The sequence below is a fragment of the Lepisma saccharinum genome, chromosome 4 (assembly GCF_977018435.1).
Source record: "Lepisma saccharinum chromosome 4, izLepSacc3.1, whole genome shotgun sequence".
In the NCBI taxonomy this organism is placed as follows: Eukaryota; Metazoa; Arthropoda; class Insecta; order Zygentoma; family Lepismatidae; genus Lepisma; species Lepisma saccharinum.
The window spans coordinates 106,219,047-106,237,152 of record NC_139232.1 but is presented as its reverse complement, the minus strand read 5'-3'; the positions used below and the strand labels follow the sequence as shown (position 1 = coordinate 106,237,152).

Sequence of the window (18,106 nt, the reverse complement as noted above, 5' to 3'; positions counted from 1 at the left end):
AATAAGTAGAACCCATTTATTAAATAATATAAAATACTTCAGAATTAGTTTTAATTTTATCCAATTTTTTTTAAGTTTTTGTAGTCTAACTTAAAGTAATTGACTTAATTAACATGTCATTTTAACACTTATTGAGTCTAGAGAAAAAAGAAGTTAATATATCTATATAGAACACAATTTTGAGGGAAAAAAAAAATTGTGTTCTATATAGTACGGGAAAGTGAGTTAAAAATGTAAAGGGGGGAAGTTTTCGTGAGATAATTTCTAATTATAATTTAATTTAATATAATACATAATATGTAATAATAAGGAACCTCTCTTTATATTTTTAAATTAAAGTTTTATTCTAGCTTAAATCTCCCTAGTTAAATTTTACATATGTATTTATTAAAGAGAGGAAAAATTTCCGTCAATTTTTTATGGGTTGAAACGGTGTATTTTGACTTAGTTCGCAGTGTGTGGGTTTGTTTGATTTTAGTGTAAATTAGATTACAGAATTTTGAATTTTAATATTTATTTTGTCCGGCTAAATTCGTGCCAGCTGCCGCGGTTAGACGTGGGGACATAAGTGGAGGGTTGTTGACTTAATTGTAGTAATAATTGATTTTTGGTTGTTTATGTTTTATTTATTGGGTGAAATTTTTAATATAATTTGTTCTTTATTTTTATTAATTCTATAAAGGTGATATATTAAACTAGGATTAGATACCCTATTATTGTCATTGTGAATTTGGTTTGAGTAGTATTAGTTATGATCTTGAAACTCAAAGAATTTGGCGGTGCTTTATTCTATTTAGAGGAACCTGTCCCGTAATCGATATTCCGCGTTTTATTTGACCTATTATTGTAAAATATCAGTTTGTATACCGCCGTAGTTTGAATATTTAAATATATATGTTTTTTTTTCTATTGGAATATATTTCAGGTCAAGGTGCAGCTAATTAGTGGGTGGAGATGGGTTACATTATGTTGATTTGGATAATGTGTTGTAATTATGTTTGAAATTGGATTTAATTGTAATTTTGTTTTAGAATAACATTTTGGTTTATTAGCTCTAGGGCATGCACACATCGCCCGTCACTCTCATTTATATAGGTGAGATAAGTCGTAACATAGTAGGCGTACCGGAAGGTGTGCCTAGTTTGAGTAGTATCAAAATATTTCTGTTAGTTAGAATATTCATTTACATTGAGTAGTTAGTCGTGCAATTCGACGTATTTTGATAGAAATTTTATTACTATTTGAATTTTATTTATAAATTGTTATATATGAAAAGGAATTTTATTATGGTTGGTTATATGATTAGTACATATGAATTAGTTTGTTATAGATTATTAGTACAGTGATGGACTTATTAAATATATGAAATATTAATTTTTATTATAGGAGATGTTAATGATCGTACCTTTTGTATCAGGGAGGATTAAATTTTAATTGAATATTCTATTTTCTCGAAGGGTGGGGAGCTAGTAGAATTAATTTTAAGGTAAAAGTGTTATATTTTTCTGTTAAAATTGTTACTTGTAGTAAAATGTTATTCGACTTACCTTATATCTAGTTATTAGGGAATTATATTTAATATAGCTTTACATTTTAATATTTTTTATATTAATATATACTATAATGTTAATGTTTAGTTATTACTAGGGGGATGTGCTTCTGGTTAATATGTTGGTTATAACTTTATAATAAACTATTATATTTATTGGTTTGGAGATTGCTAATTTTTGTAATTTTGTTATAATTTATTTGAAATTTTATTAAAAATTTAGTTTGGTTTTACTTTCTTACTTAATTATATATTTTAATTGGTTTTATTTTGAAATTATGATTCTATTAGTATATTTATTTAATTAATTAAAGGAATTAGGCAAAATTTATTCTCGCCTGTTTATCAAAAACATCTTTTCATGATTTTTATATGAAGTATAACCTGCCCAATGACGCTTGTTTAATGGCCGCGGTATTTTGACCGTGCGAAGGTAGCATAATCATTAGTCTTTTAATTGGGGGCTAGAATGAATGGTTGGACGAGGAATAGACTGTCTTTAGTTAATTAATGTATAATTTTACTTTAAAGTGAAAAGGCTTTATTTTTTTAAGGGGACGATAAGACCCTATAGATCTTTATATTATTTTAATGATGTTTTGATTAGCAGTATAACTATATATATTATTAAATAATATTTCGTTGGGGTGATGGGAAGATAATAATTAGCTCTTTTTTATTTAATATTCAATAATTTTTGTTATTTGGGATCCATTTTTAGTGATTTAAAGAATAAGTTACCTTAGGGATAACAGCGTAATCTTTCTTGAGAGATCTTATCGACAGGAGGGGTTGCGACCTCGATGTTGGATTAAGATATCATTTGGGTGTAGCATTTCAAATTTGATGGTCTGTTCGACCTTTAATTTCTTACATGATCTGAGTTCAAACCGGCGTGAGCCAGGTTGGTTTCTATCTCTTAATATTAAGAGTGTTTTAGTACGAAAGGACCAAATACTTATATTATATATGTAATATATTGATTAATAATAATTACTATTATGGCAGAGAAGTGCATTGAATTTAGAATTCAATAATGAAGATAAATTTCTTTTTATAGTGGATGATATTAGATTTATTTATTGGAATTATTTCTTTTATTATTTTGGTTGTGTGTGTTTTAATTAGAGTTGCTTTTTTTACTTTATTTGAGCGTAGGGTGTTAGGTTATATTCAAATTCGTAGGGGGCCTAATCGGGTTGGTATTTGTGGTATTTTTCAGCCCTTTGCTGATGCAGTTAAGTTATTTACTAAGGAGCAAACATTACCTACTTTAAGAAACTATTACCCATATTATATATCTCCAGTTTTTAGTTTATTTTTATCTTTGGTTGTTTGGGTTGTTTTTCCATATCATACCTTATTATTTAATTTTTATTTGGGGGTGTTTTTCTTTTTATGTTGTATAAGAATAGGAGTGTATAGAGTAATGTCTGCTGGGTGATCCTCTAATTCTAATTATGCATTACTTGGTGGGCTTCGAGCCGTTGCTCAAACTATTTCTTATGAGGTTAGATTAGTATTAATTTTATTATCTTTTATTTTTTTAATTGGTGGTTATAATTTACTTTTATTCAATGTCTTTCAGGATTATTTATGATTTATTTTTATTGCTATACCATTGGCGCTAGCCTGGTTGAGTTCTTGTTTAGCTGAAACTAATCGAACTCCTTTTGATTTTGCTGAGGGGGAGTCTGAGCTTGTTTCTGGGTTTAATGTTGAGTATAGTGCTGGGGGGTTTGCTTTAATTTTTATATCTGAATATGCTAGTATTTTATTTATAAGCGTTTTATTTAGAATTTTATTATTGGGGGGATATTACTTTTCTTATCTTTTTTATTTAAGGGTTATTTTTTTAGGCTTTATTTATATTTGAATTCGAGGTACATTACCACGATTTCGTTATGATAAGCTTATATATTTAGCTTGAAGGAGTTTTCTTCCGGTTTCTTTGAATTATTTATTTTTTTTTGTTGGTTTTAGGGGCTTGATTGTATCAATTTATGTTTAGTTGCATAATAATTAGAATGTGAAGACTTCTAGAATATTTACATTCTATTTTATGTTTTCAAGACATACACTTTAAAATTTCAGTCAAGAAGTCATTTTTTTAAAATTTTATCTCATAATAGTAGGGTTGCCGGGGATATGATGAAGTATATAAAATATATAATTGTTAATACTTGTCCAGTAGTAATATATGGGGTTTCTACAGGCCGGGCCCCAATTCAGGTTAATAAAATAAAGGTTGCAAATATTAATCAAAATAACACTTGATTTAAGGGGTAAAATTGTAGGCCACGAAAATTTCTTTTATGATGTATTGGTATAATAAATAAAATTATAATGGATAATACTAGTGCCACTACTCCTCCAAGCTTATTCGGAATTGATCGTAGAATGGCATATGCAAATAGAAAGTATCACTCTGGTTGAATATGTACAGGGGTTACTAGCGGATTTGCGGGGGTAAAATTTTCAGGATCTCCTAGGGTTGTTGGAAATATTAATGAGAGTTGTATTAATATTAAAATTATAAGTATAAAGCCTAATATATCTTTTATGGAGAAGTATGGATGGAATGGAATTTTATCTATGTTGCTATTGATAGATAGTGGATTATTAGATCCGGTTTGATGCAAAAAAAGTAAATGAACTATGGATATTGCTATTAAAATAAATGGTAATAAGAAATGGAAGGCAAAAAATCGAGTTAGTGTGGCACTATCTACTGCAAATCCCCCCCAAATTCATTGAACTAATATAGTTCCTAAATATGGAATTGCTGAAAGTAAATTAGTAATTACTGTAGCACCTCAAAATGATATTTGACCTCATGGTAGTACATACCCAACAAATGCTGTTGCTATTGTTGCTAATATAATTATAACCCCAATAGATCATGTGTGAAAATATAAGTAGGATCCATAATATATTCCTCGTCCAACATGTATATATATACAAATAAAGAATATGGAGGCTCCATTAGCATGGATAGTTCGTAACATTCACCCATAGTTTACATCTCGGCAGATGTGTATTACTCTAGAAAAGGCTAAATCTGTTCTTGAAATATAATGTATTGCTAAAAAAAGACCTGTTAAGACTTGAATTGAAAGACACATTCCTATAAGTGAACCAAAATTTCATCAGTATGAAATATTTAGTGGGGCTGGTAAATCCACTAATGCATTATTTGCTAGTTTAAGTAGAGGGTGATAGATCCGTGCTGGCTTTGTCATTTGTAATTATTTAATTATTTTTAGTGGGCCGTGTGAAAGTCTAGTAATTTTTACAATTGCAATTAATGTAATAAATAAATATACTACTGTTATAGTAGTTATTATTATAATGGATTCATTATATAATTTTATTCCTGGCAGGGGGGGGTATTTCTTCAGGTTGTATAGGTATCTATATTTTGTAATATTGAGGGGGCTAATAATGGATCTCTTATTATTAATATAAATAAACATAATAATATTAGGGCTACACCCAAGACCAATATTTTTATTCTTATTTTGAATATTTCATTTGGTGTAAGTCTTGTTGTATAAATAAATAGAACTAATATTCCTCCTAAAAATACTAGGAATAATACATAGGAAAGTCATGTGGATTTTAGGAATGTTGATATTGTTAGACATGCAGTAACAGTTTGTATAATTAGGGTAATCCCCATAGATAGTGGATGTTTTATATATAATATTATTAGTGCTAATAATATTATAATGGTAATTAGTATTCATTGTATTTTAATATCAAGGAATAGTTTAATAAAAATATTGGCTTTGGGAGCTAATGATGATATAATTATATCTTCCTTGATGTTTTTAGAATTACTAATTCATTTATGATTTACAAGACCATTGTTTTTATTAAACTATAAAAACTTATGTTAAGTATATTACTTATATTAATTATTCTATTTATTAGATTTTTATGTTTTATTTCTCAACGTAGGCATTTATTAGTAACTCTATTAAGACTTGAATTTATTGTATTATCCTTATATTTATATATAACTTATTATTTTATTAATAATCAGGAAGAGGCTTATTTTTGTTTATTGTTTATTTCATTTTGTGTGTGTGAGGGGGCTCTTGGTCTTTCTGTCATAGTATCAGTTACACGCACTCATGGTAATGATTATTTTAATTCTTTTGTATTATTAAAATGTTAAAGTATATTTTTTATTTTATATTTTTAATCCTTTTGAGATTTAATAGTTCTTTATGAATGGTGGTTCAAATTTCTATTATTTTTGGTTGTTTTTTGTTTTTATTAATAGTGTGATTTGGTATAGGAGTATGGGGGGCTGGTTATTTTATTGGTCTAGATGTAATGTCCTATTCTTTAATTTTGCTTAGTATTTGAATTATCTTTTTAATAATAGTGGCTAGAAATAGTATCATGTCTATTTATTTTTACCCTTGTAGATTTATGTTTTTATTAATTATTTTATTATTATTATTAATATTAACTTTTATAAGAATAATTTTTTTTTTATTTTATTTGTTTTTTGAGGGATCATTAGTACCTACTTTATTTTTAATTTTAGGTTGAGGGTATCAACCAGAGCGGGTACAGGCGGGGGTATATTTACTTTTTTATACATTACTTGCTTCTTTGCCCCTTTTGGTTGGTATTTTTATGTTAAATTATAAGGTTGGTGGTTTATATATATATATATTTAGATATATTAATGTTGATATAAATTATTTTGTTTGGTATATTAGAATGGTGTTTGCTTTTTTAGTAAAAATACCTATGTTTTTGGTTCATTTGTGATTGCCTAGGGCTCATGTTGAGGCTCCAGTTAGTGGATCTATAATTTTGGCTGGGATTTTATTAAAGCTTGGGGGATACGGTATTTTGCGAATTATTTCTTGTATCGAGAGATTAGCTATTAAATATAATATTTTTTGATTTGGTATTAGAATTGTTGGAATTTGAATAATTAGTCTTGTTTGCATACGTCAAATTGATTTAAGGGCCTTGGTTGCATATTCATCTGTAGCACATATAGGTCTTGTTTTAATAGGGATTATAACTATAGGAGCATGGGGGATAAATGGTGGCCTTACTTTAATAGTAGCACATGGCCTTTGTTCTTCTGGGATATTTTGTCTGGTAAATATTACTTATGAACGATTAGGTAGTCGTAGTATATTAATTAATAGGGGAATAATTAATTATATTCCTAGATTATCTTTGTGATGATTTATGTTAAGAATTACTAATATGGCTGCCCCACCCTCTATTAACTTACTGGGTGAAATTAGTTTATTAAATAGAATTATTGGGTGATCTTATTTTAGTTTTGTGGGTGTTGCGTTACTTTCTTTTTTAAGTGCTGGTTATACTTTATATTTATATTCTTATACTCAACATGGAATATATTATTCTGGTGTATTTTCTTGTTGAAGAAGTAATATTCGTGAATATTTATTGTTATTTTGTCATTTATTTCCATTAAATTTTTTAATTATTTTTTGTTCTCCAATATTTCATTGAATTTAAAATATTTAAGTAGTTTAAATAGAATAGTAAGTTGTGGACTTAGTGGTAACTAAAAGTTCTTAAATCAATGGTTTTTAATTTTTTTATTACAAGCATAGTATCTATTATTTTATTTATTAGTAGAATAATTTTATTGTTATTGGGGATAATATTTTTAATTAAGGATGTTACAATTTTTATTGAGTGAAATATTGTTAATTTAAATAGTTCTAGCATTATTATAACAATATTATTTGATTGAATATCTTTAATTTTTATAGGCTTAGTTATATATATCTCTTCTATGGTTATTAATTATAGAGGTTCTTATATAGAGGGAGACTATAATATAAATCGATTTATTATTTTAGTCTTATTATTTGTTGGATCTATAATGTTTTTAATTATTTCTCCTAATATTATTAGAATTATTTTAGGATGGGATGGTCTAGGATTAGTTTCTTACTGTCTAGTAATTTATTATCAGAATGTTCGTTCCTACTCTGCTGGCATATTAACTGCTCTGTCCAATCGAATTGGTGACGTGTTTATTTTGTTATCTATTGCTTGAATATTAAACTATGGTAGATGGAATTATATTTATTATTTATGATTAGTTTCTGATTTTGATATAATATTAATTACTAGATTTATTATTATTGCTGGGATAACAAAGAGTGCACAAATTCCGTTTTCTGCGTGGTTGCCGGCAGCTATAGCTGCACCAACCCCAGTTTCTGCACTAGTTCACTCTTCTACTTTGGTTACTGCTGGGGTTTACTTATTAATTCGTTTTGGAGATATATTGATATATACTGTTTTTGGTAGGGTACTTTTATTATTATCTGGATTAACTATATTTATAGCTGGAGTTGGTGCTAATTTTGAATATGATTTAAGGAAAATTATTGCTTTGTCTACACTAAGTCAGCTTGGTTTAATAATATTAACATTATCTATGGGATTAAAGGAGTTATCATTTTTTCATTTGTTGACACACGCTATATTTAAGTCTTTACTGTTTTTATGTGCTGGTGTAGTAATTCATATTATGGGGGATGTTCAGGATATTCGTTGTATGGGGGGATTAATTAATAAAATACCAATAACTATTTCTTGTATAATAGTTTCTAGTCTTGCCCTATGTGGAATACCATTTTTGGCTGGATTTTATTCTAAGGATTTAATTTTGGAAATATTAAGTATATCTTCTTTTAATTTAGTAATATTTGGCTTATTATGAATTTCTACGGGTATGACCATAGCCTATAGTTTTCGATTAAATTATTATTTAGTTGGTAAGTCTTATAGAGGTGCATCATTTCAATTCTTTTCTGATGAGGGGGGTGAGGTATATTTAAAGGTATATTAGGTTTACTATTATTATCTGTTGTAGGGGGTTCTGGGTTAATATGATTAGTTTTTCCTTCTGTTTTTGTTGTTATTATCCCCCCTCATTTGAAAATAGGGGCAGTTATTTGTATTTTATTGGGGGTATGGATTGGGTATAATATTACATCTTTTTTGTTTAATAATTACCCATTTTTTAATAATAAAATAATATACTATTTATTAGGAGGAATATGATTTTTACCTTATTTATCATCTGGTGGATTAATTGGTAGTTCATTTATTACTGGGGGTCTGTATATTAAGATTATTGATTATGGATGAAGTGAACTTATTGGTGGGCAGGGAGTATATAAATATATAAGGAGTGGTTCTTTAAATATACAATTAATACATTCTAATTATTTTAATATTTATTTTATATTTTCATTTTTAATAGTAATTTTATTAATACTTTATGTGTGTTTATGTAGCTTATAATAAAGCATAATATTGAAGTTATTAGGAAGAATAAAATAATTCTGTAGACATTTCTTGAACTTATTTAAAGTTCAGCTTTATCATGAAAAGATAATGTAACTTTATACTAAAGAAATAATGTGAAGAGTATTAATGGAATTTCACCACTAAGGATGGAAGTTAGCAGCCCCCACTTAATAATATACCCCTTAACTGAGGAGATAACCCTAATTTTATTATTAACATTAATATGCCGCCTTTCTTTGGCTTCAGTCAAGTAAGCAAGGGTAATATATACCAATTTATTCAGGTCGAAACTGATTGCTCTTGCTTCTTGCTTAGTAAAGTAAATTGAATAATTCAATACCTTTTGAATGCAACTCAAATGTTATTATTAACTATTACTCTAGCATGCTCATTCTAGGGATCCTTGGGTTCATTCATGATACAAACCTAAAAGTAAAATTAATAGAAATAGGAGTCTAACACATAGTCAATATATTAATTTTGAATTAGTGATAATAACTGTTATTGGTAATAGTAATACAATTTCTACATCAAAGATTAGAAAAATTACTGCAATTAGAAAAAATTTTATAGAGAATGGAATTCGTGCTGAGGATTTTGGGTCAAATCCACATTCAAATGGTGATCTTTTTTCTCGGTCTGTAATTATTTTTTTTGATAGTAGTGTGGATAATATTATTACAATTGATGTAATTATTATAATTAATAATGAGGTACTTATAATTATATTAATTATTTACTTTATTTTATTATAACCTTTTTAATTGGAAGTTAAATGTACTTTAAATATACTAAGTAAATTATCTACCTCATCAATAAATTGAAATATAAAGGAATAATCATACTACATCTACGAAGTGTCAATATCATGCTGCTGCCTCAAACCCGAAGTGATGTGTGGGTGAAAAGTGACATGAGATGTGTCGAGCTAAACATACTCCTAGGAATGTTGATCCAATAATAACATGTAGTCCGTGAAATCCTGTTGCTATAAAGAATGTTGATCCATATACTGCATCAGCAATAGTAAACGGGGACTCATAGTATTCATATGCTTGAAGAATAGTAAAATATACTCCTAATATTAGTGTTAATATGAGTGCTTGCATTGTATGTGAATGATTTTTTTCTAATAGTCTATGATGAGCTCACGTTACTGTTACTCCTGAGGCTAATAGAATTGCTGTATTTAATAAAGGTACTTGTATTGGATTAAATGGAGTAATCCCCCTTGGAGGTCATATTATTCCTAGTTCAATTGTTGGAGACAGACTTCTATGGAAAAATGCTCAAAAAAATGATACGAAAAATAGTACTTCTGAAATAATAAATAAAATTATGCCCCATCGTAGTCCTATTATAACTTGATTTGTATGTAATCCTTGATATGTTCTTTCTCGTGAAATATCTCGTCATCATTGAATTATTGTAAGGAGTATTGTTGTTACCCCCATTAATAATAGTGTTATATTTTGTTGATGAAATCATCTAATTATTCCTGTTGTTAATATTATTGCTCTAAGGGCTCCTGTTGCTGGTCATGGACTTTGATCTACTAAGTGATATGGATGATTTTGATTTGCTGACATTAGTTATTTTGATTCTCTAGAATAAATAGCAATTAATAAGGCAAATACGTAAGATTGAATAAATGCTACGGCTGTTTCTATAATAATTAATATAACTTGTGCTAAAATTAGTATTGAAATTCCAATAACTTCTAATATTGTTCCTGCATTTCCAATTATTGATATTATTAAATGGCCAACTATTATATTGGCTGCTAATCGTACTGATAGAGTTATTGGACGAATTAGGTTTCTAATCATTTCAATCCCTACTATAATTGGTATTAATAGTGCTGGTACACCTTCCGGCACTAGGTGTGCTAATATATGTTTTGTATTATTAATTCACCCAAATAGTATAAATGATAGTCATATTGGTAGGGCTAGGGTTAGGGTAAAAACTAAGTGGCTTGATCTAGTAAATACATAGGGTAATAGTCCTATTGAATTATTAAATAGAATTATTGAAAATATGCTAATAAATATTAGAGTTCTTCCTTGGTGGTTAATTATTCCTAAAAATGTTTTAAATTCTTCATGTAATTTTACTATTATTATATTATATAATATAGAGGTTCGTGATTGTATTAGCCAGAATGGGGCTGGAATTATTAATAATCCCAAGAGTGTTCTTATTCAATTTAGTGATATATTTATAACTGATGATGTTGGGTCAAATGATGAGAATAATCTTGTTATCATTTTCAGTATTTAATTTTTGGTTTATTTTCTACCTTAAAATTATTATTATTTAATAATTTATTATAATTATAATAGTTGACAATTAAAAATAAAAAATAAATTAATATAAATATTGTGAATAAAATAATTCAGTTTAATGGATATATTTGTGGGATAAAAAAGTATCTACGAGGATAATTTAGGTTTGACATTCCTATGTTATTATATATTAACTAACTCTTTTCATTAGAAGTAGTTGTTATATTACTATTTTGTGGTTTAAGAGACCATTACTTACTTTTCAGTCATCTAATGATTCTTGTATAATTTTTATTAATCAACTAATAAAAGATTTGTGAGTTGTAGTTTCAACAATAATTGGTATAAATCTATGATTAGACCCACAAATTTCTGAACACTGTCCAAAAAAGAGACCAATTCGACTAATATTTACCCCTGCTTGGTTAAGCCGCCCTGGAGTGGCATCTATCTTAATTCCTATAGATGGTATGGCTCATGAATGTAGTACATCTGCAGATGTAGTTAACACTCGAATATCTATATTAATTGGTAGTACTGTTCGGTTATCTACGTCTAATAATCGAAATGAGTCTAAAGATATTTCATTTGTTGGGGATATATATGAGTCAAATTCTGCCTTTATAAAATCTGAATATTCATAACTTCAATATCATTGATGCCCAATAGTTTTAAGTGTTAATGAAGGTTGATTAATTTCATCTAATAAATATAATAAACGTAAAGAGGGTAGGGCAATAAAAATTAGGGTAATTGCTGGCATAATTGTTCATATTGTTTCTAATGTTTGTCCTTCTAAAAGTATTCGATTTGTTAATTTGTTATTAAATAATGATGCTATTAAATATCCTACTAATACTGTAATTATAATTAAAATTAATATTGTGTGGTCATGGAAAAATATTATTTGTTCTATTAATGGGGAGGATCTATCTTGTAGTCCTATTTGATTTCAGGTTGCCACTTTTAAGTAAGGGATATCCCTTATATTTGAAGCTTAAATTCAATGCACTTCTCTGCCACCTTAAATATTAGTTGTTAGTAAGGAGTATTGGAAGTTCTGAATATGTATGTTCAGAAGGAGGTGACATTTGATATCACTCGATTGATGATGCTTGTTGTAGATTAAATAATGTTGGTCGGGCGCTTGTTATACCTTCTCAGGTAATAAAAATTATAATAATTACTGCTGTAAATGATAAGATTGATCCTAATCTTGAAACAATATTTCATATTATATATGCATCTGGATAATCCGAATATCGTCGTGGTATTCCTCTTAATCCTAGAAAATGTTGTGGAAAGAATGTTAGGTTGACTCCAATAAATATTGAGATGAATTGAATTTTTAATCAATCTGGATTTATTATTACTCCTGTAAATAGTGGGAATCAATGTACTAGTCCTGCTATAATAGCAAATACTGCTCCTATAGACAATACATAGTGAAAATGTGCTACAACATAGTATGTATCATGTAGTACAATATCTAGTGATGAATTTGCTAATACTACTCCTGTTAATCCTCCTATTGTAAATAAGAAAATAAATCCCAATGCTCATAATATTGATGGGGAGTAATTAATTTGTGTCCCATGTAATGTTGCAATTCATCTAAATACCTTAATTCCTGTTGGTACAGCAATGATTATTGTAGCTGCAGTAAAGTATGCTCGTGTATCAACGTCTATTCCTACAGTAAATATATGATGTGCCCATACAATAAATCCTAGAAATCCAATTGCTATTATTGCATAAATTATTCCTAGAACCCCAAATGTTTCTTTTTTACCTCTTTCTTGAGTTACAATATGTGAAATTATTCCAAATCCTGGTAGAATTAGAATATATACTTCTGGGTGTCCAAAAAATCAGAATAGGTGTTGATATAAGATTGGGTCTCCCCCACCAGATGGATCAAAAAATGAGGTATTTAAGTTTCGATCTGTTAATAGTATGGTAATTGCTCCTGCTAGAACTGGTAGTGATAATAATAGTAGAACTGCAGTAATTACTACTGATCACACAAATAGTGGTACTCGTTCTATAGATATTCCTATAGTTCGTATATTAATTACTGTTGTAATAAAGTTTACTGCCCCCAGAATAGAGGATACTCCTGCTAAGTGTAATGAAAAAATTGATAAATCAACAGAGGCTCCAGCATGTGCAATTCCTGCAGATAGGGGAGGATACACCGTTCAACCAGTTCCTGCACCACTTTCTACAATTCTTCCTGATAATAGTAGAGTTAATGATGGGGGTAGTAATCAAAATCTTATATTGTTTAATCGTGGGAAGGCTATATCTGGGGCTCCAATTATTAAGGGTACTAATCAGTTTCCAAATCCTCCAATTATAATGGGTATTACTATGAAAAAAATTATAATAAATGCGTGTGCAGTTACAATTACATTGTAGATTTGATCATCTCCAATTAAACTTCCTGGTTGGCCTAATTCCATACGGATTAAGATTCTTAATGATGTTCCAACTATTCCTGATCATACCCCGAAAATTAAATATATTGTACCAATATCTTTATGGTTAGTAGAAAATAATCATCGTTGCAAGAATGAGATGACTGAAGTTTTATAGGTGATAAACTGTAAATTTATTTATGAGTTTTAAGCTCTCTCATTAAATTTTGGCTTTATAGTTAAGAATAATAATTTTGAACTGCAATTTCAGGGTGATACATTATATGTATTAAGGCCTAAAGAATGCCCCTTATTTATGACTTTGAAGGTCATTAGTTTAAAATTAACTTAAGACCTTATAAAGATATATAAATTGGTTGAATTATAGGTAGTCCACATACTGCAAGAAAAATTGTAATTACCGATAATGCTTGTTCTTTTAAATTTAACGGCTTGTTGTTAGTAATATTTCATATATTAGTTTTATAATTTATTAAAATTGATGTAAGTGAGGTTCGTAAGTAATAGTATAGGGTTAATAGCGATATACTAATTAGAACTATAATTATAATTAATTGTTTAAGGTTGGTTGTTTGAATAATAACTAGTCATTTTGGTAAAAACCCTAGTAGGGGTGGTAGCCCACCAAGAGATAATATTGATATAAATAAAGACATCTTTTTGATGGGGGGAAGTTTCAATATAAACAATTGATGGATATAGTATGTTTTGTTTATTGAAAATAACATAATGGTAGAGGTAGTTATAAGAATGTATAGTAGTAAATATGTTAATCAGGTGTTATCTTCTGATGCTATTCTTAGGATAATTCATGATATGTGGTTAATTGATGAAAAGGCTATAATTTTTCGTAATGAGGTTTGATTTAACCCTCCAATTGCCCCAATAATTGCTGATGTTCTAATTGTTAAAATTAGAATTATACTTAAATTGTCAATTACGTATCTAAGTAATGTTGATGGAGCAATTTTTTGAATAGTTGTTATTACTAAACAGTTAATTCATGTCATTCCTTCTATAACTTCTGGTATTCAAATGTGAAATGGAGCAGCTCCTATTTTTATTAATAAAGCTATAATTAGAAGTTGGGTTTTAGATTCTTCTGATGATCATTATTGACTGCAAAATCAATTCTACCTGTGATATTGTCCTTCTACACAGAGCTTCCGCAGAAAAAGGCATCGCGGGCCGCCAGTTGGAAACCCCTGTTATAGATGGTAAATTGCCGGCCCCCGTGGCAGAGTGGTTAGCACAGCGTGCTACGATGCCAAGGGTGCCGGGTTCGAATCCTGGTCTGGGAATGGATGTTTGTGAGCGTCCATTCATCAGTTTCATCACTCATCCTCATCTTCGCAAATTAGCTAAAGGTGGCACAAAAAGCAAAGTAAAATAAAGCAATCCAATCAATCAATCAATAGAGTGTAAATTATCTTCAATTACTATTCCAGGAGAAAGATTCAGTTTCTCAGCCAGTCTGTTTGTTATTGCCATGCAATAAACATTCAAACTTTTTAATTCATATACTTTAACCACTAATATTAGTTTATGTGTGATGTTTTAAATGTAACGTCCAAATATTTTCAAGGAGCCTCAAGCCTTTTCATACTCAAATGAGAGTTAAGATAAATTCCAACGTTGTTCACACCTATTAGTTGTTACACCTTATTCTGTGACAATGACTTTTCTTTTTACTGTTAAACACTTCAAAATGTCCCAAAGTCATTATATGAAATTTAATTATTTTTAAAAATTCTATCAAGCAAAAAAAAAAAAAAAAATACTAAAGTTCATTGTTTTCCATGTGGAAGTTATGTGGACATTTCTGTCGAACCGGTTTTTCTTTTCCAGTTTCATGAGCGTTTTTTTGTGAATATTGAAAACAGGTCTTGTTTTATGAAAAGATCGAAGAAATGTAAGCTCATATAGCTACATTGAAAATAAATGGCATCATTAAATTATCATTGATAATATCGAGGTCCACTAACATTAAATGTAAACTTTGTGTCCATGTGGTAAAAACATTATGAGGGTCAAATCCTTCGAATTTACTTTTCATTGAGCGTAGGGTGACCATAATATTTTTACCCAAATACGGAACATCCCAAAGATGCCAGTTTACCCCCTCCCGAAAAATTGTTTAGGCCCAATTATGACATCATTGTTATTTCTTATGTATTACTATTTATTAAAGTATGGATAGTCGTCAGTAATGATACACCATAAACATTGAATGAAATATGATATCCGGTTGTAAAAAGGTCTCGGTAGGACTTACATAGTGTTTCTGTCCCCTTCTCATCAACCTTTGATGTTAGTCCTACGCTGAAGATGAGGAATGACAGAAGTATTTATCAGAAGAACTAATCTTATTGAGAACAGCTTTATTCTTCACCACCCGTTCATAAAACGTCCCTCATATCTGACACAACGTGATATTTGTCTTTTGAGGTTGTGTCAAGACGCAGGAATTTAAATTCTAGTTGCAGGTCCGTATGAAACTACATGTACGCTTCTTGGCCATGTTCAAATCGCTGCTCTTAAGTAACGGAACACACAAAATAATGCAGCCCGCAGCGCGAGCTAACTTACAGTAAACTGATGTCTGTTCGAAAGTTTTCGACGACAACATTTTGATTGTTATGAAGTGCTTGAAAGTCAGTCCAGCTGTTTTGCCACAGTGCTGCTATCATGACGCTAGTTTAAAAATTCATTTTTTTTAAGTTTCAAATTTAAACTTGGTTTTCAAGCTAACTCCTTGACTTTTAAAAAACGGGACAAATAGTGTTTCTTAAGAATATCGACGGGACGATCGGGACACGACTCTGAAAAGAGACCGTCCCGGTCAAAACGGGACATATGGTCACCCTAATTGAGCGGCACGTGATCAGTAAATTGAGGCCCATCGCCGTTCTATATCTTGCTGGAAACTTCCAATTGACCCTGTGATAGTGGGTGAACATCAGTAGCGTAGAGGTCCAGCTCAGCACTGAAATGGCTTCCATATATTTATCATCATTCAAGATGACTTTTCCATTAAATCTTTGGTGATGTAGCCAAGGGAATGGCTTTTAGGACTGAAGCCCCACCCATCTCAAAAGTCCAAAAGAGGAATGTTTACTACCCTTCAAACAATTCCCCAAAACAGTATTTTTTGAGTGCCTGTGTATGTATATTTGAAATTTAATTATTTTTTAAAACCCTGTCAATATTTGGCCTCATGAAGCCTCCAACAAACAGTGCTGCCTGTCCGCAAGGCTGAAGAAAATATTTCCCATTTCCATACAGAAAACTGTGCTGCGCCATTGAGCAACATGTCAGTGCTTTCAATACAAAATCTTGTCATCGTCCTAGAGTTAGGCAACACTAAGTACGCCATGCAGGGAAGCTATCCTATTTTTATTGCCAGTGACTGTACGATGCAAATTCCACACAATGGTTGGATACGTAAAATAAACATTTGCTTTAATTAACAAAGAATGCAGTATATCAATGTTACACATAGAATACAAAATATGAGGAAAATATAAAACTTGCAGTACGAATTCACACACTGGCTAAATTGTCCAAGAAGAAGTACAGAAAGAAAATCGAGTATGCCCTGGAAAAAAGCACCGAGAAGTGATGAAACATTTCAACATTAAATGGATGGTATTCAACTTGAGGTTTTGGTGTTACTCAAGGGGCCCTCCCGGCCCTTAAGCCGCCCCTGCATCCTGTACCTCCGTCATTTCCGGTTTCCATCTCTATTCATTTGTCTCATTCACTCTCTCTCTCTTAATATTAATAGATCACGTATGATGCACGATCATACTTGTAGCTCCAGTCTTGAATACTTGTTCTACATCATGTTAGCTCGTGCTCGCGTTCGTTGCATGTCCTGACATGTTAGTTCCTGCGAGGATCGTGAAGTGACGCCCACTTCCTCATTTTTACCGGAAAGATTCGCGGCTGGATCCAATCTTTGTCCTCCCCGAGCGAATTCTCCTTTCGGGGGGCGGGTTGGAGAAATCGGGCACAGAGCAGAAACGTTTATTTAAAAAAAAAGAGAAAGAAAACAAGATGCAGCCATTAAACAAATGAAAAACAGGAAGGAACATATGTATAAGGCATCAACACGCGAGGCGTTTTCGCAATATTGGTTCGTTAAGTGAGGCACGAGAAAGAAAAAAAGGGAGTGACGTAATTTCGACAGTCACGGAAACAGATGAGCATCAGGTTCCATTTTTTCCGAATACGGAACCACATTTGCTTCTCTTCTCTTCAGTGCCCATTTCCATATTTCGCAATCTTTCCAAGAATTTGGCCAAAAGGTAAAAGTATAAAGCAAAAGTAAAAGTATTTCCATTTGAGCACCAAGAACATGACAGGACTCTGTCAAATTGAGACCGAGAATTTGCATCCTAGAAATTCTTATCAAACACGCACACACATTCATAGACACACAATCATATTATTCAAATTTGCATAATATATTTTCAATTAAGATATAC

At 30.1% G+C, this 18,106-nt stretch overlaps 4 pseudogenes; 3 read left to right on the top strand and 1 right to left on the bottom strand.

Annotated features, from left to right (window-relative positions):
- The first annotated feature begins 1,781 nt into the window (after window positions 1-1,781).
- On the top strand, window positions 1,782-3,560 carry LOC145987048 (NADH-ubiquinone oxidoreductase chain 1 pseudogene; annotated as a pseudogene).
- A 2,165-nt stretch (window positions 3,561-5,725) lies between these two features.
- On the top strand, window positions 5,726-7,066 carry LOC145987047 (NADH-ubiquinone oxidoreductase chain 4 pseudogene; annotated as a pseudogene).
- A 73-nt stretch (window positions 7,067-7,139) lies between these two features.
- Window positions 7,140-9,141, top strand: LOC145987046 (NADH-ubiquinone oxidoreductase chain 5 pseudogene; annotated as a pseudogene).
- A 546-nt stretch (window positions 9,142-9,687) lies between these two features.
- On the bottom strand, window positions 9,688-10,476 carry LOC145987299 (cytochrome c oxidase subunit 3 pseudogene; annotated as a pseudogene).
- Between the last annotated feature and the right edge of the window lie 7,630 nt (window positions 10,477-18,106).